The sequence below is a fragment of the Arachis hypogaea genome, chromosome 4 (genome assembly GCF_003086295.3).
Source record: "Arachis hypogaea cultivar Tifrunner chromosome 4, arahy.Tifrunner.gnm2.J5K5, whole genome shotgun sequence".
NCBI classification, from domain to species: Eukaryota; Viridiplantae; Streptophyta; class Magnoliopsida; order Fabales; family Fabaceae; genus Arachis; species Arachis hypogaea.
Genome location: NC_092039.1, coordinates 61,846,823 through 61,866,335, shown reverse-complemented (window position 1 = coordinate 61,866,335; position 19,513 = coordinate 61,846,823). Strand labels below are relative to the sequence as shown.

Here is a 19,513-nt window from a genome sequence, read left to right as displayed (position 1 = left end):
GGCATTTAGAGCATCAATTTCAAGAACTCCTCTCTTTTGAGGCGTCCCATTACTCACAGGATTCCTCTCAGAGGTATACATGAACTGGTTATTTGCAACTATTTCAATGAGTTCCTGAGCTTCTACAGGCATTTTCTTTAGGTGAATGGATCCATCTGCAGAGTGGTCTAGTGACATCTTGGAAAATTCAGACAGACCATCATAGAATATATCTAATGTGGTCCATTCTAAAAGCATGTCAGAAGGACACTTTTTAGTCAATTGCTTGTATCTTTCCCAAGCTTCATAGAGGGACTCACCATCTTTTTGTCTGAAGGTTTGAACTTCCACTCTAAGCTTGCTAAGCTTTTGAGGAGGAAAGAACTTAGCTAAGAAAGCCATGACCAGCTTATCCTAAGAGTCCAGGCTATCTCTGAGTTATGAGTTCAACCATGTTCTAGCTCTGTCTCTTACAGCAAAAGGGAAAAGCATAAGCTTGTAGACTTCAGGCTCAACTCCATTGGTCTTAACAGTATCACAGATCTGCAAGAACTCAGTTAAAAATTGATAAGGGTTTTCTTATGGAAGTTCATGAAACTTGCAGTTCTATTGCAGTAGAGAAACTAATTGAGGCTTTAGCTCAAAATTGTTTGCTCCTATGGCAGGGATTGAGATGCTTTTTCCATAGAAGTTGGAAGTTGGTGTAGTAAAATCACCAAGCATCTTCCTTGCATTGTTGTTTGGTTCGGCCATAATTGTTTCTTTTGCTGCTTCCTTTTCATAAATTTTCGTGAGGTCCTCTTCAGAGTTTTGTGCTTTAGCTGCTCTTAGCTTCCTCTTCAGAGTCCTTTCAGGTTCCGGATCAGCTTCAACAAGTATGCCTTTATATTTGTTCCTGCTCAAATGAAAGAGAAGAAAACAAAGAGAATATAGAATCCTCTATGTCAAAGTATATAGATTCCTTGAGGTGTTAGAGGAAAACAAGAATAGAAGGATGAGGTAAGTGAAGAAGAATTCGAACACAATGAGAGAGATGGAGTTCGAATTGACAATGGAGGAGGAATGTTAGTGTTTAAATAGAAAAAGATAAGAGAGGGGGGAAGAATTTTTGAAAATTTTAATTAAAGTTCAAAATAATTAGTTAAATAAAGAAAAGAATTTTGAAAAAAGGTTAATGTTTTTCGAAAATTAAAAGTGAAAAAGTGGTTAGGTGGTTTTGAAAAAGATAAGAAATAAATTTGAAAAAGATAAGAAGTTAAAAAGATTTTGAAATCAAGGATTTTTTTTTTGAAAATATGAGGAAGAGATTTGATTTTTGAAAAATATATGTTTGAAAAGATATTATTTTGAAAAAGATATGATTGAAAATATTTGATTTGAAAAAGATTTGATTTTGAAAAATTATGAAGATTTGAAAATGATTTGATTTGAAAACAAAATTCCTCTCCTTGTGTCATCCTGGCGTTAAACGCCAAGGAGCTGCATGTTTTGGGAGTTTAACGCCTAATTGCTGCATGGTTTGGGCATTTAAATGCCCAGCCAGGGTACGCCAGTTTTCCTTTTTCACTGGGCATTTTGAATGCCCAGCTTTTTCTCTGTAATTCCTCTACTTTATGTTCTTGGATCTTCATTTTGCTAAATCCTTTATTCAAGAAGATATGTTTTCAATTTTGAAAAATAACAAAATGAGTCGAAACATATAATTCTTGGATCAAAACACAAGATATATGCAAGAACATTATGAACGTCAAGATGAAGACTAAGAATAATCTTGAAGAACAAGATGAACATCAAGAACTCGGTTTTCTTAATAAAAGAAAACATGGAGGACACCAAACTTAGAACTTTCTCATGTTTGGGCCATATGAATGCAAGAATGCATATGTAGAATATCATGCAGTGCAAATCAATAAATCATGAAGATCAAACAAGGCAATTCATCAAGAACGACTTGAAGATCATCAAGAACACAATGTATGTGTTTCGAAAATTGCAAGACAATTAAAATCATGCAATTGATACCAAACTTAAAATTTGGCCCTAGATTCAAACAAGAACCATGAAATATTTTTGAGTTTTTATGATTTTATGAATTTTTTTTGGGTTTCTTTTTTTTGAAAATTATTTTTTTAGAAAAACAGAAACAAATAAAAAATTTTTGAAAGATTTTTGAAAACATTTTGAAAAGAAAATTAACTAATCTGAGCAACAAGATGAACTGTCAGTTGTCCAAACTTGAACAATCCCCGGCAACGGTGCCATAAACTTGGTGCACGAAATTGTGATACACAATGGCGCCAACAACTTGGTATGCACAATTGTAATCTCAACTCTTTTTCACAACTTCGCACAACTAACCAGCAAGTGCATTGGGTCGTCCAAGTAATAAACCTTACGTGAGTAAGGGTCGATCCCACGGAGATTGTAGGCTTGAAGCAAGCTATGGTCACCTTGTAAATCTCAGTCAGGCGGATTCAAATGGTTATGGAGTTTTAATAACTAAAAAGATAAATAAAACATAAAGTAAAGATATAGATACTTATGTAATTCATTGGTGAGAATTTCAAATAAGTGCATAGAGATGCTTTGTTCCTGTTGAATATCTGCTTTCCTACTACCTTCATCCAATCCTTCATACTCCTTTCCATGGCAAGCTGTATGTAGGGCATCACCATTGTCAATGGCTACTTCCCGTCCTCTCCGTGAAAATGGTCCAAATGCACTATCACCGCATGGCTAATCATCTATCGGTTCTTGATCATGTTGGAATAGAATCCAGTGATTCTTTTGTGTCTGTCACTACGCCCAACACTCGCGAGTTTGAAGCTCGTCACAGTCATCCCTTTTCAGATCCTACTCGTTATACCACAGACAAGGTTTAGACTTTCCAGATCTCAGGAATGGCCGCCAATAATTCTAGCTTATACTATTAAGACTCCGATCTTTCGGAATAGAGGCTAAGAGATATACGCTCGATCTAAGGTAGAACGAAAGTGGTTGTCAGGCACGCGTTCATAGGTTGAGAATAGTGATGAGTGTCACAGATCATCACATTCATCAGGTTGAAGTGCAAGCGAATATCTTAGAATAAGAATAAGCTTGAATTGAATAGAAAACAGTAGTAATTGCATTAATACTCGAGGAACAACAGAGCTCCACACCCTTAATATATGGTGTGTAGAAACTCCACCGTTGAAAATACATAAGAACAAGGTCTAGGCATGGCCGAATGGCCAACCTCCCCAAATGACATGTGAATTCGAAAATAGGAAAAAAGACCCCTAGTACAATAGTAAAAAGTTCTATTTATAATGAAACTAGATACTAGGGTTTACAGAAATAGGTAAATGATGCAGAAATCCACTTTCGGGTCCACTTGATGTGTGCTTGGGCTGAGCATTGAAGCTTTCACGTGTAGAGATCTTCCTTGGAGTTAAACACCAGCTTTGATGCCAGTTTGGGCGTTTAACTCCAACTTTTATGCCAATTCTGACGCCATTTTATGTCATCAAAACTTGTGCAAAGTATGGACTATTATATATTGTTGGAAAGCCCTGGATGTCTACTTTCCAACGCAATTGAGAGCACGCCATTTGGAGTTTTGTAGCTCCAGAAAATTTACTTCGAGTGCAGGGAGGTCGGAATCCAACAGCATCAGCAGTCCTTTGTCAGCCTCTGAATCAGATTTTTGCTCAGGTCCCTCAATTTCAGCCAAAAAATACCTGAAATCACAGAAAAATACACAAACTCATAGTAAAGTCCAGAAATGTGAATTTTTCTTAAAAACTAATAAAAATATACTAAAAACTAACTAAATCATACTAAAAACTATATAAAAACAATGCCAAAAAGCATATAAATTATCCGCTCATCAGTATACTTGCCTTTTAAGTCATATAAAAGAAAATGTTATGAAAAACAAGAGTGGGGTTTATCTTATGAAGTAAGTTCTGAATGTTTGTGGTATGGTAATTGATTAGCTAAGTTGGTTCACCAACAAGGTATATAGGAAGCTATATGCTCTAAATCACATGCTTGACACACATCCTATGAGACTAGCCAAACAACAAGATCCTAATAAGAAAAAGAGAAAGAATAATAAGAGTTTGAAAAGGAAAGAAAAATAATAAGAAATAAGGCTAGGCACCAAGGGTTTGAATCTTGAGGCATGTGTCTGTTGTGCTCCTGTGCAAGGGACATGCTTGGATGAATAAGCTCTCAGGGGTGCCTTATCACTTGGTAACATGGGTTAACTAACCTGGGATTATTAGCTGAAAGTCCACTATCAAGAGCAACCTTTGCTACAGAACACTTAGTAACCCAAAGAGGTGCTGGACACCAAGGTCTCAAGAAAGAAAATAATAAACTATGTGCCTGTGGTGTGTATGTATAGGGGAAAGGGACTTGAGGGAGTAAGTCCTTAGGGGTGTCTCAACACCTAACACCTTGAACCAACTGGTTCGGGAGTGTTGGCTGAAAGTTTATTTTAAAGAGTCGCCCCTTCACAAAGCACTTAGCCCAAGAATGCAATAAACCCTGGAAAAGAAGGGAGGATCAATAAATAAGGAGTCTCAAAGGATGCAATCAAGTGAGTGTTCAAGGGCATGATAAGGACCTGTAAAGGAATGAACCTAAGTTGCTATGCATGAAACCCTATAAACCAAGAACTTGACTTCTATAATAATGATTTGTTTATCTTGTTCTTTCATTCATCTTTCCTATGTTTTAGTACTTGCTTAAGGACAAGCAAGCTTTAAGTTTGGTGTTGTGATGCTAGGGCATCTTGGCTAGTTTTAGTCACCTTTTCTTTACTATTTTAGGGTAGTTTCATGCATTTTCTTAGTAAATAAGCAAGTTTTGGATAAAAATACACTTACATCTTGATTCAAGCAAACATTGTGAACTTTAGATGGTTTCATGAGAATTAGGCAGGAATTGAATGATAAAATGGATAATGCATGATCTCATGACTTGGAACAGAGCTTTAATGAACTTGATTTGCTTGATTTTAGGACAAAGGAAGCAAGGAAGAGCCACGTTAGCAGCCACGTTAGTCTAATTAACGTGACCACTAACGTGGAATGGGAATAAGCTGGTAGTGTTAATGGAAAAAGTGATCGCCAATAACGCCTTTGAAGCCATTATAGCCCACGTTAGTTGCCATGTTAATTACATTAACGTGGTAGCCAACGTGGAGGAAAAGGGAAGCTCCAACGCTAGTGGTAAAAGTGAATACCACTAACGTTCCAAAAGGGCACACTTAGCCACGTTAAGAGTCACGTTAATCCAATTAACGTGAACTCTAACATGGGAAGAGAAAGCAATCGCCAACATTAGTGACACTCACCTTTGTCACTAACATTGGACTAAGCCAATATTGCCCACGTTAGTGGTCACGTTAAGACCACTAACGTGAAGGGTAACGTGGAGCAAGAAATGATAGGCCAACGTTAGTGACACTCACCTTTGTCACTAACATTGGAGATGGCAATCACCACCACGTTAGTGGTCACGTTAACACAATTAACGTGAGACACTAACGTGAGAAAGAGGGGCGTTTGAAGCATTAGTGACAAAGGTAAGTGTCGCTAACACTCTCGAAGCTTGGGCATGCCCACGTTAAGGGCCAGTTAGTTACACTAACGTGGGGAAAAGAAACAACAGCAATGTTATTGGTAAAGGTGAATGCCAATAACATTTGCGAAGGACCAAGAGGTAACATTATTGGAAAAGGTGAATGCCAATAATGTTTGCGAAGGACCAAGTGGCAACGTTAGTGGTCACGTTAGTGCCACTAACGTTGAAGTTAACGTGGATCATTTTGGTTTGGAATGTTAGTGAAAAAGGTGATCGTCACTAACGTTCTCGAACCCACATTTTCACTTAACGTTAACACCACTAACGTCCTAACCAACATCCACCCATGCCTAACTCACATTTTTTCTGCAAGCAAAGCTGAGCCCACTAAAGATGGTAACTGCTTCTACTCAAGATCAAAGGGCCATATCCAAGACTTGAAGAACTGACTAGAAGATCAAGAAGAGTAGTATATATAGGAGTAGTTTTGAACTAGAGAGAAGCTTGGTATTTTGGAGAACTACACTCTGTATATTTACTTTTCTGCAAATTCTAGATTACTTTAGAATGTACTCTTTTCTATCATCTTCCATTTCCAGAGCTATGAACAACTAAATCCCCTTTCATTAGGTTAGGGATCTTTGTTGCAATTTGATGGATCAATTATAGTTTTCATTCTTCTTCTTCTTTCTTTTCTCTTGATTTTCTAGAAAGCTTTCGATCTTAATTCAATTGGTTAGTTGTCTTAGAAAAGAAACTCTCCATAATTAGATCTCCTCTGAGCCTTGGAAAAGGGATGAGGAGATCATGCTAGAAATGCTTTCTCATGTTGGACCAAATTGGGGTTTGGACGGATATAGTGACATATAATCCTCCTAACATTTTAATTTGGAAATACATGTGGTATAATTAGTGACCATACTTCATCTCTTCTCATGAGAAATTAAATCAAGGAATTGGGCAATTGTTTAAGCTTAGAGAGATTGGGTTGCCAAGGAATTGGGATCCAATCACCTAAGATTGCCAAGGAGATCAATGAATGCATTGATTAAGGAAGAGATGAGAATGAACTTGATCCGGAGAATGCAACATCTCCTAAGCCCAATGAATCCCCCATTTCTGATCTTACCCATTCTCTTTACTTTCTATCATTTATCTTTATGTTCATCTCCCCAAATTCCCATTTAAGATTCTGTAATTTACTTTCTGTAATTTACTTTCCCGCCATTTAAATTTCTGCAACTCTCAACTCAATTTCTGCTTAGCTCAACTAGCACATTCTTCCAACTAAAGTTGCTTGCCCAATCAATCCCTGTGGGATTTGACCTCACTCTATTGTGAGTTTTTACTTAAGCCAAGAGAAACAAAATCTAACTCATATCTAGAAGAGACATTTCATCAAACACATAAAAGGCAATAAAGGTAAACATTGCAAGAATTAAAGGAAACTACAACTACAAAAGCAAGAGATCAACAATAGAAAACCAAATAAAGCACAATTATCATGAATTACCTCAACTTGAATTGAAAGAAGAGAGAAGAAACAAGAGTAGATCTACAACAAAGTATAGGAACAACATAAAGGAATTACAAGAAAAGAATAGAAGAATGATGAATGTAACAACAAAGAATTGAAAGGTAGAAGTAGATGAAAGCATGAATTAAAACTAGATCTAGAAATTTTATTCTAAACCTAATCCTAATTCTAGAGAGAAGTGAGAGCTTCTCTCTCTAGAAACTAACTAATCTTAATCCTAATGTGTAAAAATGATTCAATCCCCTTTGCTCTTCAATCCTTGGCCCTTTTAAAGCACCTTGGCGCCAAAGTTGGTTGCAAAGTGGGCCCCACAGCTACTGAGAATTTGCTAGGCACGAATTCACTTAAAAGTCAAGTATCAGCATCGATGCGTAAGCGCACAGCACGCGTACGCGTCCATGGGCCATTTCGCAGGGTGCGCGTAAGCGCCTGTTGCGGGCGCGCGTCCATGGGCGAATTCAATTCTTTGGCTTTTCATGATCTTCTCCACTTTGTATACTTTTCTCTCACTCCATTGATCCATTCTTATCCTTTTCAACCTGAAATCACTTAACAAACAAATCAAGGCATCTAGTGGAATCAAAGGTGGATTAAAAATCATCAAATTAAAGGTCTAAAAGCATGTTTTCACACTTAAGCACAAATTAAGGGAGAATCACAAAACCATGTCATTTCCTTGGATAAATGTGGGTAAAAGGTCATAAAGTCCCCTAAATGAAGCACAAGATAAACCCTGAAAATGGGGTTTATCAAGTTTAAATTCCAGTTTATATGCCACAAAAATTCTAATTACCCAAAAATAAGAAGATTATATGTCACGTATCCTGTTAAATCAAATAATTAAAATTTAGGAGAAATTGTTTTCAAGCTGTTGTTCAAGTAAAGAGCTTTTCCAAGTTTTACAAGAACTCAAATAGAAAGAAGGTCATACTTCCGTTCCACCTGAATTCATAAGATGAAGAGCGAAAATAATTCTTAAATTATAAATCCATACATAAATTAAAATAGAAAAAGCAATAAAATCAATCCATATAAATAGACAGAGCTCCTTACCTTAACAATGGAGGATTAGTTCCTCATGGTTCAAAGAAGAAAATAAGGATTCTGATAAAATGTATTTTGGTAGTCTGGAATTGAATGAAAAGTTCAATGTTGCATATCCTTTTATATCTAATCCTAATAGATTTGAAATCTAATTATCTAAAATTAAAAAATAATATATTTTTCTAAATATAAAATTTGAATTTAAATCATAATAATCAGCAGGTCTTCAGTTGATGGGTGGGGACCACATGTTTTGTCCATTCTGTAGCTTCTAATCTGTGTTTTCTGGGTTGAAAACTGGGTCAAAACAGCCCAGAAATTTTCCCCAGCATTTTTCTGCACGTCACGCATGTCTGCGTACGCGTCAGTCATGCATACGCATCGATGGTCTTTTTCACAAGTCACGCATACGTGTGAGTCACGCGCACGCGTCACCATGGAAAGCTCCAAATCACGTGCATGCGTGAGTCACGCATTCGAGTCGCTCCTCGTTGCCATCTCCTTTCATTCTTGCTGCAGAAACTCCATCAAATCCAGCTGAATGCTACCTAAAATAAACAAAATTGTAAAAGACTCAAAGTAGCATCCATATTGGCTAAAAGATAATTAATTCTTTATTAAACTCAATAAATTAGATGCAAATTCGCTAGGAAAAGATAGGAAAGATGCTCACGCATCAAAACACCAAAATTGAATTGTTGCTTGTCCTCAAGTAACCAAAACTAATATAAGCTTAGGATGTGAATTTGCATGAGAATGAAAATTCGACTAAGCTCATGTCTCTTCTTATAGTGGGGTTTACAACTGCAATCCTGAATAGTTTTGGCATCTCACTCTCCTTTGAATAAGAAGAATGTTACTGTCATCTGGAATTAGAATCCGGATAATATTATGAATTCTCTGATCTTTTGTAATTCAATTTAATCCTTGAACACAGCAATTTTTCTTTGGTGCTTTGCACCTTGAGCCTAGCCGTGACTTTAAATGTTTTGTCTCAAGCTTTACTTGACACAGAAACACCACTAGCACTTAATTGGGGAACTCTTTTTAAGTTCTAAATATTATATTTTTTTCAGTTACACCCAGACAGTGGTGCTCAAAGCCTTTGGTGTACTCTGCAATTGATCTCGACTCTAAATGTTTTGTCTCGAGGATTACTTGACACAGAAACACTATAAGCATGTGACTAGGGAAACAACTCTTTGAGCTTTTAATCGTGTCTGACCTCCCTATTCATTGATGCTTAGAGCATTGGACCTTGCTTTTATTTTTCTTTTGCTGTTTCTTTTGCTTCAAGGATTAAACTTTCATTAATTTCATAGAAATCATAATGATTATCTAAATTCCTGTTCCTTGTACATCAACATTCTTTGATTCAAATTTAAATATGCACTATTCATGTCATGCATTCAGAATCACAGAAAATACCACCATATTTAAGTAAATAAGACTACTCTTAAAATTAACTCAATTTTTCATGAAATACATCACTTCTGTATTTTTTATTTGAATTCAAGCTCAGTGGGTAAAATATGAGACATCTTTTTAGAACTAAAGCAATTAAGGGAAAACTAAACTAGACCTAGGATTCTCACTACTAAAAGATCATGCAACAAACAAAGCAAAATAGCAGAAACCTGGAACATAATATAGTAGAAGTGGAAAGGAATATAGAATGAAAGGAACTCAACCACCTAAGTTATTCTAACGGTTGTTTTATTCTTCAGGTTGTGCTCCTCCGTGAAGATGATTCGCCTTCCTAGGTGCCATAAAATTAGACAGCAAAACTCTAAGCGAAGGGTCAACACCAAACTTAAAGGTTTGCTTGTCCTCAAACAAAGAAGAACTGAAAAAAAAAAAACAAATAATACGATGGAAGAAGAATAAATGGATAAAAGAACAAGAGAGAATTAAGGATTGGGAGAGAGAGAGAAAGAAAAGTAAAACTGGGTGGCGAACTAGTGTAGTTGTGTGGCGCAGGCGACTCGTACGCGTACGGCACGCAAACGCGTGGGTCGCAAAATTTTCTTAATGACGCATAAGCATCAGGCACGCGTCCGCGTCCCCTGGGTTTTGCGCGATTCGCGAAAAGCCACCCGCGTGCACGAACAACTCTCTGTTCGCATGGCTTGGGAACCAATATTTTCATACGACGCGTGCGTATCATGCACGCGCACGCGTGGATGGCCATTTGTGCAGATGACATCAAATTTGTTCCTCTAGCACACTTCTAGCCCCAAGCCAGCAGAACTATCTGCCCAAACATTCTTTGATGCCGATTTTCAAGGTCACGCGTACGCGTCGATGACGCGCATGTGTGGAGTGCTAACATCACCAATGACGCGCATATACGCGTGAGGATATTTGTGCGTAAGGCATCATTCCTGCGCCACTCCCGCATAACTCTCTGTTTGCTCATTATTTTTCACGCACACACCTATGACGCGTACGCATCAGCGACGCTTGCGCATCGTGTGCTCGTTTTTTTTTGAAATATCCGGTTCCTGTTCTAACATAGCTGCATGATCTGAAAAATAGTGAAAACTTAATAAAAATCAAATAAGTAAGAAAACTACTACTACGAAAAACAACTAAGAATGAAAAGGAGTGATCATACCATGGTGGGTTGTCTCCCACCAAGCACTTTTAGTTAAAGTCCTTAAGTTGGACATGTGGTGAGCTCCTTGTCATGGTGGCTTGTGCTTGTACTGATCCAGGAATCTCCACCAATGTTTGTAATTCCAATGGCCACCGTGATTCCAAGCTAGGCGCATAACGCCTTCGAGCAAGTTGAAGCAAATGACAAGGCCCCAAGAGTGTTTATTGTGGGAATGAATTCCAGGGTCCCAAACCTTGCTTTTAAACTCGTCTTCTTGTGGATCACCATTGTTCCCACCGGGTGGCAAGCAATCTGAATTCTCACAGAGACATCCAAACAACCTTCTAGTGTAACGACCCAATTTTCAATATGCCTAGGACATACCGGAAACTGAGTGCTACCAATTTGTCATCCTAATTATTATCTATTATTTATTATATGAGCCTGATTCGTTGTTAAAAGCGTAATTAGTTTGCGAGGTACTTTTAAAAAAAAAACGTTTGGATTAATAAACAGAATCATTCATAAGCAATTCACAAATAATAATAGAATAAGAAGTTATAAACAACCACACATAAATACTTCTCAAGCAGTTGATAACATTCCGTGAATCAGCCTTTATTAGAGTAAAGATCTTTAGTTAGAACACCTCTAGATATAGCTAAATAATATCTATATACATATATATACATACAACATCCCAAGCCCTGACCTGTTCAAGAAGTCCCTAAGCTGGCACCCAGGCTAGCCTAGACTCTATACTCACCTAGTCCCTCTAAACTACTAAAGTGAGGGAAAGTACGTTCTAAGTCTTCAAAACTCAAGTCAGGTGGAACGTCATCAAAAGGTGGAAGGTCGTCTATCACTCCTATGCACGATCAGTCATTGCCATATGACGTCACTCTAGTTCCTCATCAAGTAGCCACATAACAAGAGTCTTGTACACAAGATTTAGGTTAAAGTTTGCGTACAAATGGGATGTAGACGTTGGCTGGTCTCATCGTATATACATATGAACAGAGAACGGGATTCTCCCTAGACTCAAAAGACTACCTAGAGCGGAATCCTCTTTACGGACGGTCATCAGCAAACTACGGAAGGGTACTCATGCTTCTATCTGAAGGGAGAAGGGAGAGAGAAGGGATAAGAACTGGGGAGTTCTTAGTAGGGTCGGGGTTATTAGTTAAGTTCATTAATCTGTGTCGCTTAGCAAACATATAGCAGAATATAGAGATGCAGTAAATAGAAGGCAGACGAATAAAGAAAATAGAGTAAACTAAAAACAGATCACAAACAGAAGAATATAAGAAAGTAAAACACAAACACAGAGAATAGAATACAAATAAGGAAAGCATACATTTATACAACAATCATAACAGAGGAAATGCACAACCAAGTATGATGCATGTCTGTCCTATGCAGGCCATGAGCTCACGTGTCGGTTTACACCTTGCAACCCGACATTACCCAGGAACTAGTCCTAGATATGGCTTTATTTCTGTAGGTGAACTTCGGCCTATAGATATGGCACCTCTGTAAGTGAACTTCGGCTTACAGAAATAGCGCCCTTGTAAGTGAATTTCGGCCTACAGGTATCACAACTCTCTGTAGGTGAACTTCGGCCTACAGGAGCAACACCCTGAGATACACAATTGATATTCACTGCAGGTGAACTTCGATCTACAGGAATAACAACTCACTGTAGGTGAACTTGGGCCTATAGGACCTCTAGGGCCAATGGAAAAGCAGTAGATGAACATACAACAGAACATCATTCCACAAGGCTTAACTCTTTATTCTTACACTCTTCTCCTCTATTCTCTTTGTTATATTACTCTTTTCTCATTGTCTCTTTACTCTACTCGATTACCCTATTCTCTGTGTCTCTCTACTCTGCTCTGATTTCTCTGTTTAACGTATGTATTTAAAGCTTATGTAAATTTCGGTATGAATAGTTAGTCTGTCCCAAGTATAGGTTCATTAAGTGTATACTGAAATAGTTTAACTTTTCATATTATACCTAACCCTAGTCGCAACTCAAGGACTAACTATGTTGCCCTAGTTCCTTCACTAATTTCTGTCTATTTTTCTGTCATTAATACTCTACAGACTTTTACTTTAATTTTTATCTTTTCTTCAACTTTTTATCTTTTATTTATCTTTGCCTCACTAATATGTTTTTACCACTCCCTAAGTGTCTTATGAAGGTAATTATGAGATCATGCGCTTAAAGCTGTCTTTCTAAAGCTTTTACAAAAAAGTGCCTTTTCCGCATTATTTTATTATTTTTGTTAAAATATTATTTTTAATTAAACATTATTATTTATTATTTTATTATTAATTTTCCAAAATTAACTTACCTTTTACTTTTAACATTTAAAAATTACTTTTTACCACCCGTAACTTTTAATATTTCTACTTTAACCACCCTAACTTTCAGAAATTACTAAATAACACCTTAAACACCAAAATTTTTTCTTCCTTGCTCTTTTAAAGATCTAAAGCCTGTTCTTCATTGTTCTTCATCACACTCAAAGTGTTCTTTCTCTGTTTTTACCCGTTTTTCAGTCTTTTCAGCAACCGATTTTTACCATAATTCAAAATAAATTCCCAGCCACTAAAACCCCATATTTTCTACATGTTTTAAACATAAATTGAACCTCAATTTAAGCTCTAGGGTTCGTTTTTCCAACAGCCAAAAGAACACACATTCATAGCTTGAATTTCATCAAATTTCATCAAATTTTCACCAAAATTTCAACAAGAATTACTCATACAAACAATCAATTTCAAACACAGACAAACCATATCATAATCACACAACTCAAACACAATCAATCAAGATTAAATTCGTCAAATCCTACCTTGATTTGCTGCTTCAAATCCGGTTACTCTTTGAACTGTTCTTAAAGCACTTTTTCCTCCTAAATCACATCAAGAACAAATTTAAATCCACAAACCCTCAACTGACCAAATCTCTCTCATCACATTAGGAAGAGATATCTCACCTTAGACGTGCTGGAAATTAACATTTCTTGGCCCTCAAGTCAAGTTAAGCATGATTCCTAAGGAAGAACATCAAGAAAACACATGTTTAAGCATGTTTCCTTGAAAACCGAATTGAAAGGGGAAAGGAACAGCCATATCACCTTATTTCCAGCCTTGGTAAGTTAAATGGTTATGTAGAGGAAGAAGAGAGGATCATTTTGGTGAAATCGGAATTTTGATTTGAGTTTTAGTTCAGAAGAAATCAAGCTTTGAAGATTAAATGTTCATGAAAGTTTCTCTCTTTTCTCTCTTGTTATTTTTGGCCAAAAGGGAGTAAATGACCAGCCTTGGAGTGTCTTGGGGGTGTAGGGTGATTTGTGATTGGTTGGCTTGGAGGTGGATTAAAATAATATTAAAATATCTCAAGTGTATAACTACTAAAACGAGATGTATCGGAACACTTGTAAAAACATCTCTAAAAATTATTTTCTGAGGTACTAGCATAAATGTCACTAGTAATATATTTATTGTGAGAATAAAACATGTATAATGAGGCCATAGCATTGCTAAAGTCATCAGAGAGTGCTAGTGCTAAGCTACACCAGTAAACTGTGAACCCAGTTAAACTGATTTTCTATTTTTAACTAAAACAAATCAGGTATCTTATAATATTATTTATGAAGCTACTAATACTAATATAATGATAATATTATCCTATTATCTCTCTTCTCTCATGAATCGAGTCCGGTTCATCAAACTGAGACTATTTACGAAAAAATTGGATCAAAACTCCTAACCGATACGGTTCAAAAACTAGGTTCTTCGTGACCGCGTTATCGAGCTTGCCTCGGAAAAAGGTTCTAACTTAAAGATGGCATAATGACAATGAGGATTGAGATACTTGATGATATATCAGAGCTTCTCCCCTTACTGATCCTCCGGAGTTCTCCGTACTTTTAGAAAAGATCTCGCGTACTCGAAAACCGGGGTTGTTACATCTAGACCCATTCAATTGAGCTCTACACCAATCCTTGCACTTCAATTTAGAGCATGCAACCATATTGAACCTTGCTTGACAACTCTTACCACTAACCATCTTCCTCTTACCCTTAATTCCACAAAGAGCTCTAAGTTGACCATCCGTCTCCAGTAGCCCATATTCAAGTGGGAAAGTAAGGGTTAAGGATAGAAATTTTACCCACTTGAATGTTGTATTGGATGGTGATGGCTTTGGAAGTGGTCTTGCAAGCTCCACTCCCTTGTGTTCTTCTTTGAATTCTTCTACCTCTTTGAAAGCTTCCTCAATTTCAACCTCTTTCTTTTGGTATCTTTCTTCTAATTCAATCTCTTCTTTATTGCTTACCAAGGGCATGGGAGGTTGTGCATCTTCCTCTTCTTCCATATGTGAGGGTGGAAAGTTCTCTAATTCACTGGAGTATAAACTCCTTTGATTAGTTTCCTCACTTTCTTTCGTAGGATCTTGCATTGTATCTCTTGGGAAGGAATTTGCTTGTTCCTCTTCCTGGTTCTTGATCATCGTCTGCACATATTTCTCTACATTTTTGACACTTGTCTTTATATCATGTAGGAATTCTTTCATGAGAAGCTCAAGATCTGATGGTATTTGAGATGGATAAGGAGATGATGGTTCTTGATATGCATAAGAAGGAGGTGGTGATTCTTGATAGTTGGAACATGGAGTATTAAAGTTTCTTTGGTTTTGACTTTGCCAACCAAAATTTGGATAGTTCCTCCATCCACCATAATATGAATCACTACTTGGGTGTGAGTAGTAACCCATGTGATCTCTCTCCATTATTTTTCCTTAGCACAAAACACCAAAAAGGATTAAACGCACCATGTTGTAAATAGGAAAGGAAAGAAGAAAGAACAGAATTCTAAGAATTAAAATAAAACTAACTAGGAAACACCAAACTTAATTTCAGAAATTAAGAAAAATATTGGTGCTATTTATTTATTTAATTTTTTTGTTTCGAAATTTTTTTAAATAAAATTTAAATAAAATTAAAACTAAAACGCCTAATCTAAGCAATCAAACAACTGATAATTGTTAATCACAATCAATCCCTGGGAACGTCACCAAAAATTTGGTGCGTTGATTTAACAACCACAGACTAACCCGCAAGTGTACCAAGTAATACCTCAGGTGAGTGAGGGTCGATCCCATGAGGATTGATGGATCAAGCAACAATTGTTAAAAGATTCACTTAGTTAGGGAAGCAGAAAGGGGTTTTGAGATATTCAAAAGGCTTAAATTTGAAAATATCAGAAGGCAGGCACGCAAGTAAATAAGTTGAAAAATAAAATATGGAGAAAATAGTTAAGGCTTCAGAGTTATCTATTTTTCCAGATTAACTTTTCTTACTAACTATTTTAATCATGTAAGATTTAATGTATGGCAAACTATGTGTGACTAGACCCTAATTCCTTAGACCTTTCTAGCATCCTCTAAAATTCATCGACTACCCATCTTTGAGTTGATCACCATTGTTCCAACCGGGTGGCAAGCAATTTGAATTCTCACTGAGGCCGCCAAACAACTTTCTAGACCCATTCAATCGAACTTGATACCGATCCTTGCACTTCAACTCTGAGCTTTCAACCATAGTGAACCTAGGATTGTGTTGCCAACCACTAACCATCTCTCTTTTACTTTTATAGCCACAAAGAGCCCTCAGCTGCCCATCCGCCTCAAGAAAACCATATTCAAGTGGGAAAGTAAAGGTTAAGGATAAGAATTTTACCCACTTGAATGTTGTATTAGATGGTAATGGCTTTGGGAGAGGTGTTTCCAATGGTCTTGCAAGCTCCACTCCCTTGTGCTCTTCTTTGAATTCTTCCACCACTTTGCAAGCCTCTTCAACTTCAACCGCTTCCTCTTGGTAGCATTCTTCCAATTCAATCTCTTCTGCATTGCCTACCAAGGGTATAGAAGGCTGTGCTTCTTCTTTTTTAATCTCTATGTCCAGTCTAGTGGGGGAGGATTCAATTTTAGGTAAGAATTCATCAATGATTAAATCCATCTCATGATCAACCTCCTCTAAGTCTTCAACCGTGATATGCCTTGGAGGATGTACACCCTCCTGAACATTAAATTCAAATGTCTTGGTAGGAGGTTCTATGACTGGAGTTTTCCATAGAGGTTTCGCATCTCCCAAGTCTTCAACCACTTCCTCTTCTTCTATAGTTTCGTCTTTCTCCACTTGCTCTAGTACAAAATCAAACTCCTCCTTGATGTCTTCCGCTTCATGATAACTTTCTTCAAGTGTCTCTACTACCTCCACCCTTTGGGTCTTCTCTTGCGTCTTTGGAAATAAGGCTGCGTGCAACCAATCCATTGCATCCCTAAGACGATCCGTTCTCTCTTGTTTTATGTCAGTAGCATAATTGGGATCGTGTTGCTCTTGGATTGATAGATGTGGGTGCTCTTCCATGGGGGATGGTGATGAGATGGAGAGATCATTATGTGGTTGATAAAGAAGTGAACTAGAGCTTGAGGGTTGATTGTTGAGGGTAGTTAGTGATTCAATCCAGGAGGCGAGAGCTTGTATAGCAGAGTTCAGACCCTTTTTGGTAGAGTTAAGCATGTTCTCCATGGATGTTTGCCCCTGGTGAATAACATTGAGGATGTTGTTATCCAGTGGAGATTGGGGTAGGTAGGATGGTTCATTATTTTGGAGAAATGATTCATAATAGGATGGTGGTTCTTCTTGGTAAGGATATGGAGATGGTGAATATTGAGGTGGTGGTTCATAATGTGGCTCATATAGCTCTTGGTATGGTGGGCAAGGATTAGGGGCTTGTGAGTGTGGTAGTTCTTGGGAGTAATTGGGTTGGACTTGGGGTATCTCTTTGTTTGGTTCATATGGCTCATAAGGACGTTGAGGAGGAGGGGTTCATAGACGTGTTGTGGTGGGTATTGAGTATCACGAAACGGTCCACGCTTTTTTCTTGCCACACTTCAAAAGCGTGGCCAAAAGTGGTCAATGGCCACACTTTTATGAGGGTGGCAATAGATTAGAGATTTGGCCACTTTTTAATTGCCACGCTTCAAAAGCGTGGTGAAAATCATCAACGGCCACGCTTTTGTATGTGTGGCAATTGGTTAGAGAAACGGCCACGCTTTTTTTTTACCACGCTTCAAAACCGTGGCCATAAAGAGAAACAAGGACGTTTTGAAAGCATGGCGACAGGGTTTCATTACGGCCACGCTTACAAAGCGTGGCCATATCCTAGTACGCTTTTGGCACTCTTTAAAAGCGTGGCCAAAAGGTCCTTTTCTGCCACGCTTCAAAAGCGTGGCTGTAGAGCAAAACAGTGACGCTTTAAAAGCGTGGCGAGAGGGGCTCCAACCCATTGACCCTAACCCGGCCCCTGACCCGCTCCGAACCCGGTCCCCAACCCAAAGACACTAACCCTAATCACTCGAAACCCTAAGCCTGAAGAGCGCCTCCCATTAGCCTTAGCCCTTCACCCTTCAGCCTTCGCACTTCGCCCTGAACCCTTCGCCCTTCGCCCTTCACCATTCGCCCTTAGCCTTCGTCACTCGAAACCGCTCATCGAATCCGCTCATCGCACTGTTAATCTTCGTCACTCGCCCTTAGCCCTTCACCCTTCTTCATCTTGTTAATCTTCATCTTCGTCTTCCGCTCATCGAATCCGCTCATCGCACTGTCTCCTACCTCGGCGACCTTATGGCCTCCTTCAATTCAAAAATGTCCGTACTCTCTCTCTCTCTTTCATAAACCCTTCCTCACTTCAATTCTCTCTTTGATCGCCGTTTCGTTTACTAGCTTTTGATAATTAGGTTTTTCTTTACTTTCCTTCGTTTTCGATTGTTATTTGAAAGATGATTTGCGTGTGCTTGTTGATCTGAGGAAGCTGTAGTTCCTGTTTGAGAATGACTTCTGCTTCACTCTCATCGTGCTCAATTCGCTTATCTCTCACTTGATTCCTTTTAACTTATTCTGTCGTTTTCGTGAGACTCGGTAGATTACTGGATTTCAGTATCCTGCTAGGCTTCTTTAATTATAGCTAATTAAGTGGCGAACATAGTCTCTGTGAATAAAATTTTTTACTTCAGAATTCGTTAGCAACTGGAATGTAGGTATCGATCATAGTTTTTACATAAAAGGTTGAACAGTTTTTGTGTGTGTGTGTGATCAAGTTAAAAGGATTGTGCAGAATAGTTAGGGTAAAATTTGCTATCGTAGATAGCAGTGAATCAAGTAATCGTGTTTTTAAGTTTCTCTAAATTGAAGCATAATGTGTTCTTTTGAATCTTTTCTTTCAGCTCAATGCAGAGAAGAGCCCTTTTCAGCGGACTTATGCGACTCAGGTGTGTTTGTTTACTGCTTTCTTAAGCCACTACTTCTTGAAAACGCTTTGTTTGTAGTTACTGGCTTGTTCTTGGTTGATTAACTCTGTTACTGGCTTACTGCTTGATGATTAATTGATACCCTCATTCTTGCTTGTTCTTAGTTGATTAACTCTGTTTCTGGAAGTGAAATCATGGATAAGATTACAGGGTTTTGTGTTTTTGTTGAAATTATTGATAAAAATGGCTTTGCTATGCTGCTGCTGCTGTTTTTGAATTTCTGGCTCTGTTGTTTTTGAATTTTTGTTGATTTCATGGTTTTTGTTGATTATTTGTTGCTGTTTTTGAATTTTTGTTGATGATTTATTTGATTTCTGGTTCTGTTGTGCAGCTGGTGTTTTTTATTGTGTTAATGAGAGCTGCTATTTTTTACTGTGATGTTGATTTATTG

The 19,513-nt window shown here is 37.7% G+C and overlaps 1 non-coding gene across 1 annotated transcript; it reads left to right on the top strand.

Annotated features, from left to right (window-relative positions):
• Positions 1-231: 231 nt before the first annotated feature.
• LOC112799195 (small nucleolar RNA R71) lies at positions 232-339 on the top strand. The gene has a single exon (XR_003200771.1). It is a non-coding gene; the product is annotated as a small nucleolar RNA R71 (small nucleolar RNA).
• Positions 340-19,513: the final 19,174 nt, after the last annotated feature.